Source organism: Nycticebus coucang, chromosome 12 (assembly GCF_027406575.1).
Source record: "Nycticebus coucang isolate mNycCou1 chromosome 12, mNycCou1.pri, whole genome shotgun sequence".
Classification (NCBI taxonomy): domain Eukaryota; kingdom Metazoa; phylum Chordata; class Mammalia; order Primates; family Lorisidae; genus Nycticebus; species Nycticebus coucang.
In genome coordinates this window covers 52,390,388-52,411,091 of record NC_069791.1, presented here as the reverse complement: position 1 = coordinate 52,411,091, position 20,704 = coordinate 52,390,388, and the positions used below count along the sequence as shown (strand labels likewise).

General features: G+C 38.7%; 1 protein-coding gene across 1 annotated transcript in view; it reads right to left on the bottom strand.

Annotated features, from left to right (window-relative positions):
* Window positions 1-373: 373 nt before the first annotated feature.
* CD163 (CD163 molecule) overlaps window positions 374-20,704 on the bottom strand; it is a 55,267-nt gene continuing 34,936 nt past the window's right edge. The window contains exon 17 of the mRNA XM_053555767.1: window positions 374-626. The gene's annotated coding sequence lies outside the window, so the exon portion shown is untranslated. The remainder of the gene's footprint in view (window positions 627-20,704) is intronic.

Here is a 20,704-nt window from a genome sequence, read left to right as displayed (position 1 = left end):
ATGCTTTGTATAGCTAAACATATGTAATTGACAGACCCCTCAACATCATATTTTCCTTCCTTAAAAAAAAGTAAAAATAAATTTATTTTGATTTGATAGGAAAATTATTATTTAAACCAAATTAGAAGAAATACATAGTACTTACATGCAAATTAAAACTCTGTCAAATAAAAGATACTGTGTTGTACTTATAGAAACCTGGAAAAAGTCAGAAATCACATTCAGAAATTTATAAAATCAAGAACGAGAAAACAAACTCAAATGAGCAATATTCTTTTTTATTTAATCTCCTTGAAAGTCCTATGTACACCATTAAGTAGTCACATTCACAAACTTAATTTTAAAAATGTATTTTATTTATTTATTTTGTGTGTGTGTGTGTGTGTGTGGTTTTTGGCCAGGGCTGGGTTTGAACCCGCCACCTCTGGCATATGGGACCGGCGCCCTACCCCTTGGAGCCACAGGCACCGCCCCCACAAACTTAATTTTTATAAATTCAGCAGCAGTCTTTCAAATATTGAGGAGTTTAGAATAAAAAACTTCACAGAAATGCAACTATAATCAGGAAGCAAGGTGGATTTCTGCTCCATTCAATCATCCAGGTCTTCATCAAGGTATCTTAAAGGCTGAAGTAAAGCAATTAATAAAAAAGTGTTATTTTCCTCTTCATGTGCAAATGCATAAAATAATGCATTATATTATATTATCCACAGACACAAACTTACTTGTATTATAAATCATACTACTTTTCTGAGCAGAAAACTTAAATGAAATATTTCTCAAACTTTGGCATGCATAAGAATTACCTTTATTATATGGAACTACAGTAGGATCAAGAAATAACTTTTTTTTTTTTTTTTTTTGAGACAGAGTCTCACTGTGTTGCTCTGGGTAGAGTGCCCTGGTGTGATAGCTGACAGCAACCTCAAACTCTTGGACTTAAGTGATTCTCTTCCCTCACCCTCCCAAGTAGTTGGGACTGCAGGCACCTGCCACAACACCCAGCTAAAATAACATTTTTTAAACATCACCCTCAAGTGATTCTTAAGTATTTATTCAGCAGTGATAATTCTTTTTTTTTTTTTATCGTGGGGATTCGTGGAGGGTACAAAGAACCAGGTTACATTGATTCCATTTGTTAGATAATATGCCTGTTATAATTGTGTCCCACCCCTAAAAGGTTTGTCGCACACCGTGACCCCCACCAACTCCTCCCTCCTTCCCTCTCTTTGCTTTCCCCTTCCCCCACTCCCACGATGTACTAGGTCATTAATTGTCCTCATATAAGAATTGAGTACATAGGATTCCTGCTTCTCCATTCTTGTGATGCTTTACTACGAATAATGTGTTCCAACTCCATCCAGGTTAATACAAAAAATGTAAAGTCTCTATCTTTTTTAATGGCTGAATAGCATTCCATGGTATACATATTCCACAGCTTGTTAATCCATTCCTGTGTTGGTGGTCACTTAGGCTGTTTCCACATTTTGGCGATTGTAAATTGAGCTGCAATAAATAGTCTAGTGCAAGTATCCTTATGATTAAAGGATTTTTTCCTTCTGGGTACATGCCCAATAATGGGATTGCAGGATCAAATGGGAGGTATAGGTTGAGTTCTTTGAGAATTCTCCATACTTCCTTCCAAAAAGGTTATATTAGTTTGCAGTCCCACCAGCAGTGTAAATTAAACAAGAACATACACTGGGAGGAAGAATCCCTATTCAATAAATGGTGCTGAGAGAACTGGATATCCACACGTAAAAGACTGAAACTGGACCCACATCTTTCTCCACTCACAAAAATTGATTCAAGATGGGTAAAAGACCTAAATTTAAGGTGTGAAATGATAAAAATTCTCAAAGAAAGCGTGGGAAAAACACTTGAAGATATTGGCCTGGGGAAAGACTTTATGAAGAAGACTTCTGTGGCAATTGCAACAACAAAAATAAACAAATGGGAGTTAATTAAACTGAAAAGTTTCTGTGCAGCTAAGAAGACAACAACCAAAGCAAAAAGACAGCCTACACAAAAGGAAAGGATATTTGAATATTTTAAATTGGACAAAAGCTTGATAACTAGGATCTACAGAGAACTCAATTTAATCAACAGGAAAAAAAACAAGAATCCCTTATGTCAATTGGCAAGGGAGGTAACTAGAATCTACTCTAAAGAAGACAGACGAATGGCTAACAAACGTGAAAAAATGCTCATAGTCTCTAATTATTAGAGAAATTCAAATCAAAACTACCCTGAGATATCATCTAACCCCAGTGAGAATGGCCCACATCACAAAATCTCAAAACTGCTGGTGTGGATATAGAGAGAAGTGATAACTCTTTAAAGAAAAAGTAGTTTAATCATTATTTATCACACCAGAAAATAATAATATGCTTGGTATTATAAAACAAAATTTATTCATGATCCTCCTCAGATTACTACAATGCTAGAATTTTTAATGTTTCTTTATATGCATGTATAATTTATAAGTATATGCGTTATTTTTCTTTTTTTTTTTTTTTTTTGTAGAGACAGAGTCTCACTTTATGGCCCTCGGTAGAGTGCCGTGGCCTCACACAGCTCACAGCAACCTCCAACTCATGGGCTTAAGCGATTCTCTTGCCTCAGCCTCCCGAGTAGCTGGGGCTACAGGCGCCCGCCACAACGCCCGGCTATTTTTTTGTTGCAATTTGGCCGGGGCTGGGTTTGAACCTTCCGCCCTCGGCGTATGGGGCCGGCGCCCTACTCACTGAGCCACAGGCGCTGCCCCGTTATTTTTAATTATAGTTAATAACATGATCACATAAGTGGAATCATATTATTATACTTTCATGAAGGATTTTCCCTTTGTGAGTTGGTCATACCATAATTTTTTTCAGCCACTAACCCATCAATTGGTATTCACTTTATTTCCAGTTTTTTGCCACTATTAACAACACTGCAAAAATAATCCTTGCATATTTGCTTTTATATACTAGTGACTATATTTTTATGGAAGAAATTCTTAGAGGTAGACTTGTTGGGTCAAAGGAACTGTGAAGTTTTTTATTATTATTATTGTAATAGAAATATCCAGATTATTTTCTCCAAAGGCTACCAAACATAAAAATTCCAAGAACATGGCTTGGCACCTATAGCACAGTGGTTATGGTGCCGGCCACATACACTGGGGCTGGTAGGTTTAAACTCAGTCTGGGTCAGCTAAACAACAATGACAACTGCAACAAAAACAGCAAAATGGCCTGGCATTGTGGTGGGCACCTGTAGTCCCAGCTACTTGGGAGACTGAAGCAAGAGAATCACTTAAGCCCAAGAGTTTGAGGTTTCTGTGAACTATGACACCACGACACTTCACCAAAGGTGACAAAGTGAGACTCTATCTCAAAAAAAAAAAAAAAAAATTCCAAGAACAATGTTTAAAATTTCCTTCCTTTTCCTCTGTATTCCCACCAGAAATAAATACTGATGTTCCTTTAGATTTTTGTTAGATTGATTTATATAAAGTGATACCTTGATGATAATTATAATTTCAGTTTTCTAGACCTACCGGTGAATTTTAGCATTTTAAAAATGGCAAGACTTTTTATGGAGAATCTGGAAGATGGTGGACAAGAAGCAGCCCATGAGCACTGCTCTCAAGGAGAGGATCAAAAGTTATAGGTGGATGCCTACCTATGAATAGCGCTTCTCAGAAAGAACATTGTAAATCACCAGAGATGTGATACTGGACATTTAGAGTGAAGGAGAAGGTGATGGGGTGATTCATTTGACAAGATTAAAGGGATCCATAGGTAGGCATCTACACATGTGGAAGACTAGCAGGAGGCCAGAACTCTGAGGTGCCATGCTTCCCCTTCAGACACTGAGTTGTGAGGGGGCTCCTTCCACTCCTGCAGACTTCTGGAGTGATCAGAGAGCTACTCAGAGTCTGTGCAGACACCGCACAAGAAAAAAGTGAACTAGACTAGCACTGCACTAGAAAGATCTAGTGTTGCTGATCCCAGATTTCTGCAGCTGATGCTATCCTGAGCTCTCAAGTTCATGACACCAGGTCTGTTTTGGACTTTGCTTTGCAGCAATAGCATTTGCATTGCCCCTGCCAGGCTAGGGAATGAATGGGCAGAGCAGACACTCACCTGTGCCATGCCCTGTGACTGGGAACTGAACCCTTCTCCCCCACAGTGTGGAATCTGAGCAAAGAAATTGCCTTAGCTGCTGCAGGTACCACCTAGGAAGCTTTGGACAACTGCTTCAGTGGGGCCTGATGGGGGAGGGGAAGAACTACTTAGTCCCTGGGCCACTGATACCAGCTCCTGCCTGCACAACTTAGGATCCATGTTCCCCACAGCTGCCTTCACAATGAGGACTCTGTGGTTCCCAGTTCTGGTTCTGAGGTCCTATGCCTGAGCCCAAGGCTCAGCCCTGTGGCTTCAGAGCTCCTGTCAGGCATGATGCACCATCTCCAATACTCCAGCATTGTTTTTGGACTTCCAGACCCCACCCTTAAGTCTCCACTGCTGCCACTGGGCTGGTGGAATTGTCCTGAGGTCTAACACTATGCCAGGGACCCCCTAGCTTCAAGCCACCATTACACTGGACCTAGTTCAAGCAAATGCACACAGCATAGTCACCCATGGCCACTACCAAGATAGCCTCATCCAGCTGCCACTGTCACCTCCGTGGGGAAACCATGAGCAAAGCAATCCCCCACAATACCCAGACTCTATGAGAGGGTCTCACCCAGCCACCAACTCAAATTTCCTACAATCATCTAAGGAACAACCTTCCATCCTGCACAAAGATCATCCACCATCAGCTTGAACTGTGGTAATCACAGGGCAAAAAAACTAAATAGAACAGCTGCACTACATACAATTAGTGTGCCCTCCTCTCCCCTACTGGACAATATACCAGAGTAGAAGAAAGAAGCACCATTTTGGTACCTCCCCTTTTTCTAACTAAGCAGGAGAAATCCTAGCAAAGGAGACCAGATGCCCTGGAAAGCTATTAGCCCTGAGCTGAGAGAAGAGGATTCAGATAGTTAACGAACTAGCAAAACAACCCTGACAACATGAAAGAACAAAACAGTTTAACACCCCTGAAGGATTACAATGAAGCTAAAGTGGTGGACTTCAACCACAAAGAAATTGCCAAAATGACAGAAATGGAATTCAGATTCTGGCCATTAAAATGAATGAAATTGAAATGAAAGTTGAAACCAACAAAAGGAAGCAAAAAAAAAAAAATTGGTAAATCAATGAAAAAATTAGTAAAGTGTTAGACAATATAAGAAAGAATATAATAGAACTTAAAGAAATTAAAGAGACATTGAAAGAATTTCAAAACAAAACAGAGAGATTTAAGAACAAACTAAATCAAGGAGATGAAAGAGTATTAAAGCTTGAAGACAAAGATGTAAAACTAACTCAGTCATTCAAAGAGGCAGAAAAAAGAATTAAAAAGACTGAGCAATTACTTAGATATATGATACTATGTGAACTAAACTAATGTACCAATTATAGGTATCCTTGAGAGAAAGAAGAAACAGCAAAGCATGGAAAATCTATTTGAGGGAATCATTGAGAACTTCCCTGGTATTGCCAGAGACTGAGACATCTAGATACAAGATGGTTTTTGAACACCAGGAGGATAACAAATAGGACATTTCCAAACACATAGTCATCAAATTGGCCAAAGTCAAAATGAAAAAGAAAATTATAACACAGCAAAATGAAAGTAACAACTAACTACAAAGTAAAACCTATCAAGCTAATTGCAGGCTTCTCAGCAGAGACTATAGAAGCAAGAAGGAATTAGGGCTTCATCATCAGTCTTCTTCAGCAGAACATATGCAAGTCTAGAATTTTATATCCTGAAAAACTAAGTTTCAGAACTGGCAGAGAACAGAAATATTTTCCAGACAAGCAAACACAGGGAATTTGTCATGACCAGACCTGTCCTACAGGAAACACTCAGAACTGTATTATACATGAATGATCACAATAGACACCCATCAGTAAATTCACCCAAAAAATTAAAGGTCACAGCTGATATGAAACAATAGCACAAGAAGGAAAACAAAGCAGTAAAATACTTCCCAATGCAATGAACATAACAACAATCCACACGTCAATTCTATCACTCAATGTTATCAAGCTCAATGTTCAACTCAAAAGACATAGGCTGGCTAAATGGGTAAAAAAACATAACCCAGATATCTTCTGTCCGCAGGAAACACACATAACACACATAGTATCACACACATAACCCACAAGAACACCCTCAAACTCATGGAAGAGAATAGTCCATGCAGACAGAAACCAAAAGAGAACAGATGTAGCCATTATCATATCAGATAAAATTGGCTTTAAGTCAACAATGATAAATAAAGGCAAAGAGAGTTATAACATAATAGTAAAGGGAGTAATTCAGAAAAAGACACAAAAAATCCTAAGTATCTAACATAGATGCTCCTTGATAGAAAAAGAAAATTCTACTAGACCTAAGCAAAGAGATAAGTAGTGGCATCAGAATTTGGGAGAATTTAATACCTCACTGTCAGATTGAGACAGGTTATCAAAGCAGAAAATGAATAAACACAAGAGCAAATTCATATTCTAAATCAAATGGAGCTAAAGATATTTACAGAATATTCTACCCCAAAACAGATGAATAAACATCCTTCTCATAATCACATTGGACATTCTTCAAGATTAATCAAATCCTAGGCCACACAACATATCTCAACAAATTCAAAATTATCAAATTTACAGCATGTATCATCTCAGACCATAGTGGTATAATACTAGAAGTAAATTCTAAGAGAAACACTCAAATTTACACAAGCATGGAAATTAAACATCCTGCTGCTGAACAATGCTTGGGTCAATAATGAAATAAAGATGGAAATCCAAAGATTCCTGTAAGTAAATGAATAAAGAGAGACAAACTATCAAAATCTATGGAACTCAGCAAAAGCATTCCTCAGGAGAAAATTCATAGCCTTAAATGACTATAAAAAAAGACAGAAAGATTAGAAATTAACAACCTAATGTCACATATTAATGAACTAGAAGAAGAAGAGCAAACCAAACCCAAGTCAGTAGAAGAAAGGAAATAATGAAGGTCAGAGCAGAACTAAATGAAATGGAAACAATCAAAAAAGAATACAAAGAATCAATGAAGGAAAACACTGGTTCTTTGAAAAGATAAAGTTGAGGCAAGATGGTGAAACAGAAGGATCATTCAGCTGAGCGCTCCTAGAATGAATGGGGAAAAGGAGAGAACCTAGCCATACCTGGTGTGGGGATCTTACCCGGAATCATAGCTCAAGGAGCATAGTGAGGAGGTGGTGAGGTACCCTGTTTCCCCAAAAATAAGACATCCTCAGAAAATAAGACCTACTTACAGGAAAGATAAGACATCCCCTGCATCTTTGGGAGCACACCTTAAAATAAGACACTGTCTTATTTTCAGGGAAACAGGGTAGATACAGCGTATGATCCAGAGCAGTGGAAATCTGATGAATTAAGCAAGTGATTGCTACCAGTGGGGATCAGCTGCCCTCCCCCATAGAGATCCAGGACAGGAGGAAGGCTTTCTGGAATTTTTAGTTGTTGTGGGAAGCTGAATCCTGAGTGGAAAACTTGGAAGAGAGGACGAACTCGAATAGTATATAGCAACCAGATTTGAATGCCGGTCGGAGGGGATTTGCCATAGGTTTGGTGGCTGTGAGGCAGCCATACTGAGAAGATATCTGCAGCTACTGGGAGGCCATTGAGGGAAGGTCATGAGAAGGTGTGACTTAGCAAGGGCCCAAAATACAGCTGTCTTAATTCTGCCTGCCAGGATCAGAACTCCACTCTTGGGACAGGTTGAGGTACTCCTGCCCCCCATGGAACCTGGCGTTCAGGGGAACTGTGAGACCTTCCCCTGAAGGATTCTTGCAAGCTTTAAGATCCCAACTCAAAAGGGTCTGAATGTTGAGGAAACAATCAGGCGATCACCAAAGGAGACCAAGTTTGGAATAAGGGCTGTAGAGGTTGCTGGCTGTGCTCTCCATCTCCAAAAAAAAAAAAAAAAAACAACCATAGCACCACCTGGTGTCCCAGCAACATATTGCAACATATTGTCATCAAGAGCAAGGACTTCTGTTGGAAGTAAAGGAGGTAGTGAGAAGGAAAAAGGAAGACAAAGAGGTGAACAAGAAGAAAGAACACATGAGAAGGAACCAACAGAAAAGTTCCGGGAACATGACAAACCAAAACAGAAGAAGTCCCCAAGGCACCACAAGGGAGCAATTGCATAGGACTCCAACTATAAAGAATTAATGGACTTGGAATAAAGGGAATTTAAAATGTAGATGATAAAGACAATAAAAGGAATAAATAAGAAAATGGAAAAGACAGAACCAAAAGTTGGACGAGAGAGGGTAGAATATAGAAAGAATATGGAGAAGTTTAAGGAAATGAAGGATACAATCAGGGAATGTAAAGATGCAGTAGAAAGTATCAAAAACAGGTTAGACCATGCAGAACAAAGAACCTCAGAGCTGGAGGATAAAGTTTTCAAGTTAACCCAAGTAGTTAAAGAGGCAGAAAAGAAGACAGAGAAAGCACAAGTGTCACTTAGAGAACTACAAGACTCCATGAAGCATTCAAACATATGAATAATAGGAAATCTTGAAAGGGAAGAAGATTGTCCCAAAGGAATGGAACCCTTAGGGGAGATTATCATAAATGAAAACTTTCCAAGTTTTACTAAAAATCCCAACACACTCCATTTAGATGAATATTGAACCCCAGATCATCTCAACTCAAATAGAACCTCTCCATGAAACATCATAATGAATCAGTCCAAAGTCAAGATGAAAGAAAAAATTCTGCAAGCAGCCAGAAGTAAGCACCTGCTGACATACAGAGGCAGAGCCATTAGGATGACAATAGACTTTTCAACAGAAACCTTCCAAGCCAGAAGAGACTGGTCATCCACTTTCAACATTCTTAAAACAATTTTCAGCCCAGAATTCTGTATCCCACTAAACTAAGCTTCAAAATTGATGGAGAAATCAAATCTTTGGCAGATATACAAGCGCTGAGGAAATTCACCACAAGACCAGCTCTACAAGAAATACTCAGACCTTTTCTTGACACTGACCACTACAAAGGACCAACAGCAAAGTAAACACTCAGAAGCTAAAGGTCAAAACTTAGCTTCCACAATGACACAAAGCATAAAACTACACAACAGACATTCACAAAATAAGAACACCACACTTATCAATTCTCTCAATAAATGTCAATGGACTGAATTCACCACTGAAGAAGCACAGGCTGGCTGATTGAATAAAAAAGCATAAGCCATCCATATGTTGTCTCTAGGAGACACAACTAGCCTGGAAGGACAAATCAAGACTCAGGGTTAAGGGATGGAAAACAGTATTTCAAGCAAATCTTCATTAAAATACCATCATCATAACTTCAAGATTTGGAAAAAATAATTCTCATTTTGTATGGAACCAAAAGAAATTCTGTATTACCAAGGCAATTCTTAGTAATAAAAATGAAGCTGGGAGTATTAGCCTACCAGACTTTCAGCTATACTACAAGGCCATATTGATCAAAACAGCATAGTATGGGCACAAAAATAGAGACACAGACATTTGGAATTGAATTGAAAACTATGAGATGAAACTAACATACTACAGCCACCTGATCTTTGATAATCCAAACAAGGACATACACTGGGGAAAAGAATCCCTATTCAATAAATGGTGTAGGGAGAAATGGATAACCGCATGTAAAAGACTAAAACTGAACTGCATCTCTCACCACTTAAAAAAATTGATTCATGATGGATAAAAGATTTAAATCTAAGACATGAAACAATAAAAATCTTCAAAGAAAGTCTGGGGAAAACACTTGAAGATAGCCTGGGGAAAGACTTTATGAAGAAGTCTTCCATGACAACCGCAAATGGGACTTAATTAAACTGAAAACCTGTATAGCTAAGGAAACAACAACCAAAGCAAACAGACAACCTTCAGAATGGGAAAAGATATTTGCATATTATGAATTGGACAAAAGCTTGATAACTAGGATCTCAAGAACTGAAATTAATCAACAAAAAGAGACCTAGCAATCCCATATATCACTCAGCTAGAGACATGAATAGAAACTTCTCTAAAGAAGACAGATGAACAGCTAACAAACATATGAAAAAATGTTCATTGCCCCTAATCATCAGAGAACTGCAAATCAAAATCACCCTGAGAGATAACCTAACCCTAGTGAGAATGGCCCACATCACAAAATCTCAAAACTGCAGATGCTGGCATGGATGTGGAGAGAAGGGAACACTTTTACACTGCTGGTGGGACTACAAACTGATACAAACTTTTTGGAAGGAAGGCTAGAGAATCCTCAAAAAACTCAAATTAGACCTCCCTTTTCATCCTGCAATCCCATTACTGGGCATGTCCCAGAAGAAAAAAAGAATCCTTTTATCATAGGATTTTTGAGATATGCTCCTTCTATACCTAGGTTGTTGAGGGTTTTTTTTTTCTTTACTTGTACTAGACTGTTTATCACAGCTGAATTTACAATTGACAAATTGTGGAAACAATATAAATGCCCACCAACACAGGAATAGATTAACAAGCTGTTGTATACATATACCATGGAATACCAATCAGCCACTAAAAAAGATGGAGACTTTACATATTTTATATTAACCTGGATGGAGGTGGAACACATTCTTCTTAGTAAAGCATCACAAGAATGGAGAACTCCGCTGGTGCACACGTGACCCTGTGCCCGTGCAAGTCAGCGACCCACACCCGCCACGACCAGGGGACTCTGCCAGCACCCACAAGAGCCAGCGATCCACTCCTGTCCTGGCCAGGGGACACTGCCAGCACCCATGCAAGCCAGTGACCCACGCCTGCCTGAGCCCAGGGATTCCACTGGCACCCATGGGAGCCAGTAACCTGTGCCCATGCCTGGCACCCACTGGGCCTCTGCCTGACCTGGCCAGGGACTCCGGGAGCCACGCAACCATGACCTCCCTCTGTTCCCATCCTGCCTCTGCACCGGCCTGCCCATCTAGCCATGGACTCTGGTAGCTGCGAAAGACTTGCCCTCCATCTGGAGCCCTCCCTGCCTATGCGCAGATCCCTCCTCCTGGCCAGAGACTGCTGGAATCTTGGGCTCTCAAAGTCACTGGCACCAGACACTCCCAGAACCATGTGCACCATCTTGTGCCCTGTTGCTGGATCTGGGTGTGCCACACTCCGGAGCTGCTCAGACAGCTGGAACTCTCTGGCTTGGGCAGTCCCAGAGACGCTACACATGGTCACTCCCTACAAAGATCCAGCAATAATACAGTGATCCCACTGGAGTCTAATCTCGGAGAGACACCACCCCAAATCTGAGGACAGCCAGAGGCAACAGTGAAAAACAATCATGAGGTGGAAACGATGGAAAACTCTGGCAATATGAATAATCAGAGTAGATAAACTCCCCCAAGGAGTTCCTCCCCCAAGGAACAACAAGGCAGACACAGTACAAGATCCAATGCATAAACAATTGGCTGAGATGTCAGAAACCGAATTCAGAATCTGGATAGCAAATAAGATTGAATTAGAATTCCAAGCAGTAACACAAAAGATATCTCAAGAATTCAACGAATTCAAAGACTAAATGACCAAAGATTTTCACACATTGAGACAAGAAGTTGCAACCCTCAAAGATCTGAGAAATATAGTAGATTCCCTCAGTAACAGAATGGAGCAAGTAGAAGAAAGGATTTCTGACATTGAAGACAAAGCTTTCAAATGTTCCCAAACTCTCGAAGAGGAAGAGAAGTGGCGGGCAAAAACAGATCATTCTCTCAGAGAGCTCTGGGATAAGTTGAAGAAAATCAATATACGCATTATAGGGATGCTCAAAAACGATGAAGTAGCTTCACAAGGCAGAGTCTCTTCTTCATGAGATTATGAAAGGGAACTTTCCAGACCTGCCAAAAGATTCTGAAATTCAGATAGTAGACAGTTTCAGAACTCCAGCATGACTCAACCCAAATAAGACATCCCCTGACACATCATAATCAATTTCACTAAAGTTAATATGAAGGAGAAAAATCTGAAAGCAGCCAGACATAAGAAAATCGTAACTTACAAGGGGAAGAATATTAGAATAACTGCAGATCTTTCTGCTGAAACTTTTCAAGCTAGAAGAGGATAGTCATCGACTTTTAACCTCCTAAAACAAAATAACTTTCAAGCCAGGATCCTGTATCCAGCTAAACTGAGTTTCATTTATGATGGAGAAATTAAATACTTTAATGAAATTCACATGTTGAAGAAATTTGACATAACTAAACCAGCTCTCTAGGATATTCTCAGACCTATCCTCCATAAAGACCAGCATAATCCTCCACCACAAAAGTAAACTCACCCACAAACTTTTGATCAAATTCCAACTTCCACACTCGCAAAATGATTAAAAATGTCCACCGGACTTTCAAAAGGCTTATCAATATTCTCAATTAATGTGAATTGTTTAAATTGTCCTCTAAAGAGGCACAGGTTGGCTGACTGGATACAAAACCTCAGGCCATCTATATGCTGCATACAAGTGTCTCATCTTACCTTAAAAGATAAATATAGACTCAAGGTGAAGGGATGGTCATCTATATTCCAGGCAAATGGAAAGCAGAAAAAAGCAGGCGTTGCAATCTTATTCACAGATAAAATAGGCTCTAAACCAACCAAAATAAGGAAGAATAAGGATGGATACTTCATATTTGTCAAAGGTAATACTCAATATGATGAGATTTCAATTATTAATATTTATGCACCCAACCAGAATGCGCCTCAATTTATAACTTATAACAGACATGAGCAATTTGATTTCCTCCAGTTCCATAGTAGTCGAAGATTTTAACACACCTTTAGCAGTATTGGATAGATACTCCAAAAAGAAGCTAAGCAAAGAAATTTTAGATTTAAACACAACCATTCAACAATTAGATTTAACAGACATCTACAGAACATTTCATCCCAAAAAAAATGAATACACATTCTTCTCATCAGCCCACGAAACATACTCCAAAATCGATCACATCCTAGGTCACAAGTCTAACCTCAGCAAATTTAAAAATATATAAATTATTCCTTGCATCTTCTCAGACCACCCTGGAATAAAAGTTGAACTCAATAACAACAGGAATCTGCATACTCATACAAAACATGGGAGCTAAATAACCTTGTGCTGAAGGATAGATCGGTGATAGATGAGATTAAAAAGGAAATTACCAAATTTCTGGAACAAAATGACAATGAAGACATGAATTATCAGAACCTCTGGGATACTGCAAAGGCAGTCCTAAGAGGGAAATTTATAGCACTGCAAGCCTTCCTCAAGAAAACGGGAAGAGAGGAAGTTTAACAACTTAATGGGACATCTCAAACAACTGGAGAAGGAAGAACATTCCAACCCCAAACCCAGCAGAAGAAAAGAAATAACCAAAATCAGAGCAGAATTAAATGAAATTGAAAACAAAAGAATTATACAACAGATAAATAAATCAAAAAGTTGGTTTTTTGAAAAGATCAATAAAATAGATAAATCTTTGGCTAACCTAACCAGGAAAAAAATAATAAAATCTCTAATTTCATCAATCAGAAATGGTAACGATGAAATAACAACAGACCTCTCAGAAATTCAAAAAATCCTTAACGAATACTACAAGAAACTCTACTCTCAGAAATATGAAAATCTGAAAGAAATCGACCAATACCTGGAAGTACACCACCTACCAAGACTTAGGCAGACTGAAGTGGAAATGTTGAACAGGCCTATGTCAAGTTCTGAAATAGCATCAACTATACAAAATCTCCCTAAAAAGAAAAGCCTGGGACCAGATGGTTTCACGCCAGAATTCTACCAAACCTTTAAAAAATAACTAGTACCTATATTACTAAACTTCTTCCAAAATATAGAAATAGAAGGAATACTGCCCAACACATTCTATGAAGCAAACATCACCTTGATCCCTAAACCAGGGAAAGACCCAACAAGAAAAGAAAATTATTGAAAAATATCACTATTTTTTAATGAATATTGATGCAAAAATACTCAATAAGATCCTAACAAACAGAATCCAACAACACATCAAAAAAAAATTATACACCATGACCAAGTGGGATTTATACCAGGGTCTCAAGGCTGGTTCAATATATGTAAATCTATAAATGTAATTCAGCACATAAACTAATTAAAAAATAAAGATCATACGATTCTCTCAATTGATGCAGAAAAAGCTTTTGATAATATCCAGCATCCCTTTATGATCAGAACACTTAAGAAAATTGGCATAGAAGGGACATTTCTTAAACTCATAGAGGCCATCTACAGCAAACCCATAGCCAATATCATATTGAGTGGAGTTAAAGTGAAATAATTTCCACTTATATCAGGAACCAGGCAAGGTTGCCCATTGCTCCATTGCTCTTTAACATTGAAATGGAAGTTTTAGCCATTGCAATTAGGGAAGAAAAGGCAATCAAGGGCATCCACATATGGTCAGAAGAGATCAAACTTTCACTCTTCACAGATGATATGATCATACATCTGGAAAACACTAGGGATTCTACTACAAAACTTTTAGAAGTGATCAAGGAATACAGCAATGTCTCAGGCTACAAAATCAACACCCATAAATCTGTAGATTTATATATACCAATAATAACCAAGCTGAAAAAATAGTCAAGGACTCTATTCCTTTCACAGTAGTGCCAAAGAAGATGAAATATTTGGGGGTATACCTAACAAAGGATGTGAAAGATCTCTACAAAGAAAACTATGAGACTTTAAGAAAATAAATAGCTGAAGCAGGGCGGCGCCTGTGGCTCAAGCAGTAGGGCGCCGGTCCCATATGCCGGAGGTGGCGGGTTCAAACCTAGCCCCGGCCAAAAAAAAAACAAAAAAGAAAGAAATAGCTGAAGCAGTTAACATACCATGCTCATGGCTGGGAAGAATCAACATTGTTAAAATGTCCATACTACCCAAAGCAATATATAATTTTAATGCAATTCCTACTAAGCTCCATTGTCATATTTTAAAGATCTTGAAAAAATAATACTTCGTTTTATATGGAATCAGAAAAATCCTTGAATAGCCAAAACATTACTCAGAAATAAAAACAAAGCAGGAGGGATCACGCTACCAGACCTGAGACTGTACTATAAATCCATAGTGATCAAAACAGCATGGTATTGGCACAAAAACAGAGAAGTAGTTGTCTGGAACAGTATAGAGAACCAAGAAATGAATCCAGCTACTTACCATTATTTGATCTTCGACAAGCCAATTAAAAACATTCAGTGGGGAAAAGATTCCCTATTTAACAAATGGTGCTGAGTGAACTGGCTGGCAACCTGTAAAAGATTGAAACTGGACCTGCACCGTTCACCATTAACTAAGATAGACTCTCACTGGATAAAAGATTGAAACTTAAGACATGAAACTATAAAAATACTTGAAGAAAGTGCAGGGAAAACTCTTGAAGGAATCGGCCTGGGTGAATATTTTATGAGGAGGACTCCCCAGGCAATTGAAGCAGTATCAAAAATACACTACTGGGACCTGATCAAACTAAAAAGCTTCTGCACAGCCAAGAACATAGTAAGTAATGCAAGCAGACAGCCCTCAGAATGGGAGAAAATATTTGCAGGTTATCTGATAAAGGTCTAATAACCAGAATCCACAGAGAACTCAAAAGTATTAGCCAGCAAAGAACACATGATCCCATCTCAGGGTGGGCAATGGACTCGAAGAGAAAATTCTCTAAAGAAGACAGACACACGATCTACAAACACATGAAAAAAAGCTCATCATCCTTAATCATCAGAGAAATGCAAATCAAAACTACTTTGAGGTATCACCTAACCCCAGTAAGAATAGCCCACATAACAAAATCCCTAAACTAGAGATGTTGGCATGGATGTGGAGAAAAGGGCACACTTCTACACTTCTGGTGGGAATGCACACTAATATGTTCCTTCTGGAAGGATGTTTGGAGAATACTTAGAGACCTAAAAATAGACCTGCCATTCAATCCTATAAATCCTTTAATACTATCTCAGGCTTGGCAAAGAACTTGAAGAGAAACTTCTCTAAAGAAGACAGGTGCACGGCCTACAGACACATGAAAAAATGCTCATTAGAGCGTGGCCATTTGGAATTCTTCTATGCGGAGAGACCTAATTTACTGGCAGTGAGCTTGTATCCAGTACATGGACATTTTGTCTATACTCTACCCACCCAACAGTCCCTGCACCTTAACACCCTGTGTCAGATCATCTTGTGAAGATCACCAGCACTCCCTCAGGGCGCAGAGGAGGAGATGCTTGGGCCAGGCTCTGGACGATGCCTGCAGCCCAGGTTCCTGCCTGGGTCTCCGCATGCCTGTAGTACAGCGTGCAGCTACACTTTGTGACTGAGGAGCAGCTCTTCGGGCTGGGGCAGTTCTGCTTTCCCAACCGGCAACCTCTGCGGCTGGAGGTGCACCAGGGCATGGCAGGGGAGGAAGTGGACTTCACAGTGACAAATGGAACAATAATTTCATGATTTCAATATACGTTCCCAATAGGATGTATGATGAAACTGAATCGAGACTTTCAGAGGACTATCGAGGGTGGAGACATGATGGCTGACTTTCCACAGAAAGCTTTCCACAGAGGCTCCTGTCCAGAAGGAGAGTTAAAGGACAGAAATTTAGAAAGTAACCTGGTGGGTTAGAGCTGCACAAAGAGAGAAGGTTGAAGAACGCACATCAACCCAGCTGAGGTGAGCTGCAAGCCTGAGGATATGAACAAAAGCTGAGACTTCAACCCAGAGTAACTGTTTCACTAGGGTTGGACAGGGACCAGCTAAAAACAAGACAGAACCACTTAGCCCCACCACACCAAACAAGGCCCCAGTTTCTCAGGCCATAGCACTGTACAGGTCCTTGACAAAGCTCCTGGGGAAAAATCAAACGATGTAAAACAATCACGGGGCAAAATCAGTGGAAAAACTCTGGTAACAAGAATAACCAGAATAGATCAACCTCCCCAAGGAAAGATATGGCAGATGTAAATGAAGATCCCATTCATAAATTGCTGACCGAGATGTCAGAAATCAAATTCAAAATTTGGATTGCAAACAAGATTAATAGAATGGAGGAAAATTTGGGAATTAGAAGTTCGAGGAGCAATTCAAAGTCGGAATTAGAAATACGAGGAGAAATTCAAAAGTTGTCTCAAGTGGTTAATGAATTTAAAGACAAAACCACCAAAAATTTTGACCCACTGAAGCAAGAATTTTCAGCCCTCAAAGATCTGAAAAATACAGTAGAATCCCTCAGTAACAGAGTGGAGCAAGCTGAAGAAAGGATTTCCGACAGTGAAGACAAAGCCTTTGAATGCTCCCAAACTTTCAAAGATGAAAAAAATGGAGAGCAAAAACGAATCATTCTCTCAGAGAGCTCTGGGATAATTCGTAGAACGGTAATATCCGCCTCATTAGAATTCCCGAAAGTGATGAAGTGGCCTTGCAAGGTACAGAGGCCCTTGTCCATGAAATTATGAAAGAGAATTTTCCAGACATGCCAAGAGATTCTGAAATTCAGATGGAAGACAGTTTCAGAATGCCAGCATGACTCAAACCAAATAAGACAGCCCCCAGGCATATCATAATTAACTTCACTAAAGTTAATATGAAGGAGAAAATTCTGAAAGCGGCCAGACGTAAGAAATCTATTATCTACAAACGGAGGAATATTAGAATGACTGCAGATCTCTCTGCTGAAAAATTTTAAGCTAGAAGAGGGTGGTCATCAACTTTTAATCTCCTAAAGCAAAATAACTTTCAACAATAGATCCTATATCCAGCTAAAATGAGTTTCACTTATGATGGATAAATTAAATACTTTAATGACATTCATATGTTGAAGAAATTTGTCATAACCAAACCAGCTCTTCAGGATATTCTCAGACCTATCCTCCATAATGACCAGCCCAATCCTCTACCACAAAAGTAAAATCACTCAGAAATGTTTGATCAAACTCCACCTTCCACAGTGGCGAAAGGATTTAAAATGTCCACTGGACTTTTGAAAAACTCGATACACAAAATTTTACCAAACTTATCAATATTCTCCATTAATGTGAACAGCTTAAACTGTCCTCTAAAGAGGCACAGGTTGGCTGACTGGATACAAAAATGCAGGCCAGATATTTGCTGCATACAAGAGTCACATCTTACCTTAAATGATAAATATAGACTCAGGGTGAAAGGATGGCCATCCATATTTCAGGCAAATGGTAATCAGAAAAAAACAGTTGTTGCAATTCTATTTGCAGACACAATAGGCTTGAAACTAACAAAAGTAAGGAAGGATAAGAATGGTCACTTCATATTTGTTAAGGGTAATACACAATCTGATGAGATTTCAATTATTAATATCTATTCACCCAACCAGAATGCGCCTCCATTTAAAAGAGAAACTCTAACAGACATGAGCAACTTGATTTCCTGCAGCCCCATAATAGTCAGAGATTTCAACACTCCTTTCACAGTGTTGGACAGATCCTCCAATAAGAAGCTGAGCAAAGAAATTTTAGATTTAATCTAACCATCCGACATTTGGATTTAGCAGACATCTACAGAACATTTCATCCCAACAAAAATGAATACACATACTTCTCATCAGCTCACGGAACATACTCCAAAATCGATCACATCTTAGGTCACAAGTCTAACCTCAGTAAATTTAAAGGAATAGAAATTATTCCTTGCATCTTCTCGGACCACCATGGATTAACGTTGAACTCTGTAACAACAGTAATCTGCATAATCATACAAAAACATGGAAGTTAAATAACCTTATGCTGAATGATAGCTGGGTCAGAGATGAGATTAAGAAGGAAATTGCCAAATTTTTGGAACCAAACAACAATGAAGACACGAATTATCAGAACCTCTGGGATACCGCAAAGGCAGTCCTAAGAGGGAAATTTATAGCATTGCAAGCCTTCCTCACGAGAATGGAAAGAGAGGAAGTTAACACCTTAATGGGACATCTCAAGCAACTGGAAAAGGAAGAACATTCCAACCCCAAACCCAGTAGATGAAAAGAAATAACCAGAATTAGACCACAATTAAATGAAATTGAAAACAAAAGAATTATACAACGGATCAATAAATCAAAGAGTTGGTTTTGTGAAAAGGTCAATGAAATAGATAAAACTTTGTCTAACCTAACCTGGAAAAAAAGAGTAAAATCTCTAATTTCATCAATTGGAAACGACAAAGAAGAAACAACAGACTCCTCAAGAAATTAAAATATCCTTAATCAATATTACAAGAAACTTTATTCTCAGAAATATGAACATCTCAAGGAAATTGACCAATACTCGGAAGCACATCACCTCCCAAGACTTAGCCAGAATCAAGTGGAAATTTTGAACAGGCCAATATCAAGTTCTGAAATAGCATCAACCATACAAAATCTCCCTAACAAGAAAAGCCTGGGACCAGATGGCTTCATGTCAGAATTATACCAAACCTTTAAAGAGGAACTAATACCTATATTTCTCAACCTGTTCCAAAATGTAGAAAAAGAAGGAAGACTATTCAATATGTTCTATGAAGCAAACATCACCCTTATCCCCAAACTAGGAAAAGACCCATCAAGAAAAGAAAATTATAGACCAATATCACTAATGAATATAGATGCAAAAATATTCAACAAGATCCTAACAAACAGAATCCAGCAACACATCAAATTATACATCATGACCAAGTCGGTTTCATCCCAGGGTCTCAAGGCTGGTTCAATATATGTAAATCTATAAGTATAATTCAGCACATAAGCAAATTAAAAAACAAAAACCATAGGGTTCTCTCAATTGATGCAGAAAAAGCTTTTGATAATATCCAGCACCCCTTCATGATTAGAACATTTCAGAAAATTGGTACAGAAGGGACATTTCTTACCAATGGAGGCCATCTACAGAAAACCCACAGCCAATATCATACTGAATGGAGTTAAATTGAAATCATTTCCACTCAGATCAGGAGCCAGACAAGGCTGCCATTGTCTCTACTGCTCTTTACCATTGTAATGGAAGTTTTAGCCATCACAATTAGGGAAGAAATGGTGATCAAGGGTATCCATATAGGGTCAGAAGAGATCAAACTTTTGCTCTTCGCAGATAATATGATTGTATACCTGGAAGACACCAGGGATTCTACTACAAAACTCTTAGAAGGGATCAAGGAATAGAGCAGCATTTAAGGTTACAAAATCAACATTCATAAATTGGTAGCCTTTATATATACCAACAATACTCAAGCTGAAAACACAGTCAAGCACTCTATTCCATTCACAATAGTGCCAAAGAAGATGAAATATTTGGGAGTTTATCCAACAAAGACGTGAAAGATCTCTATAAAGAGAACTATGAAACTCTAAGAAAAGAAATAGCTGAAAATGTTAACAAATGGAAAAACATACCATGCTCATGGCTGGGAAGAATCAACATTCTTAAAATGTCCATACTACCCAAAGCAATATACAATTTTAATGCAATCTCTATTAAAGTTCCACTGTCATACTTTAAAGATCTTGAAAAAATAATACTTCTTTTTATATGGAATCA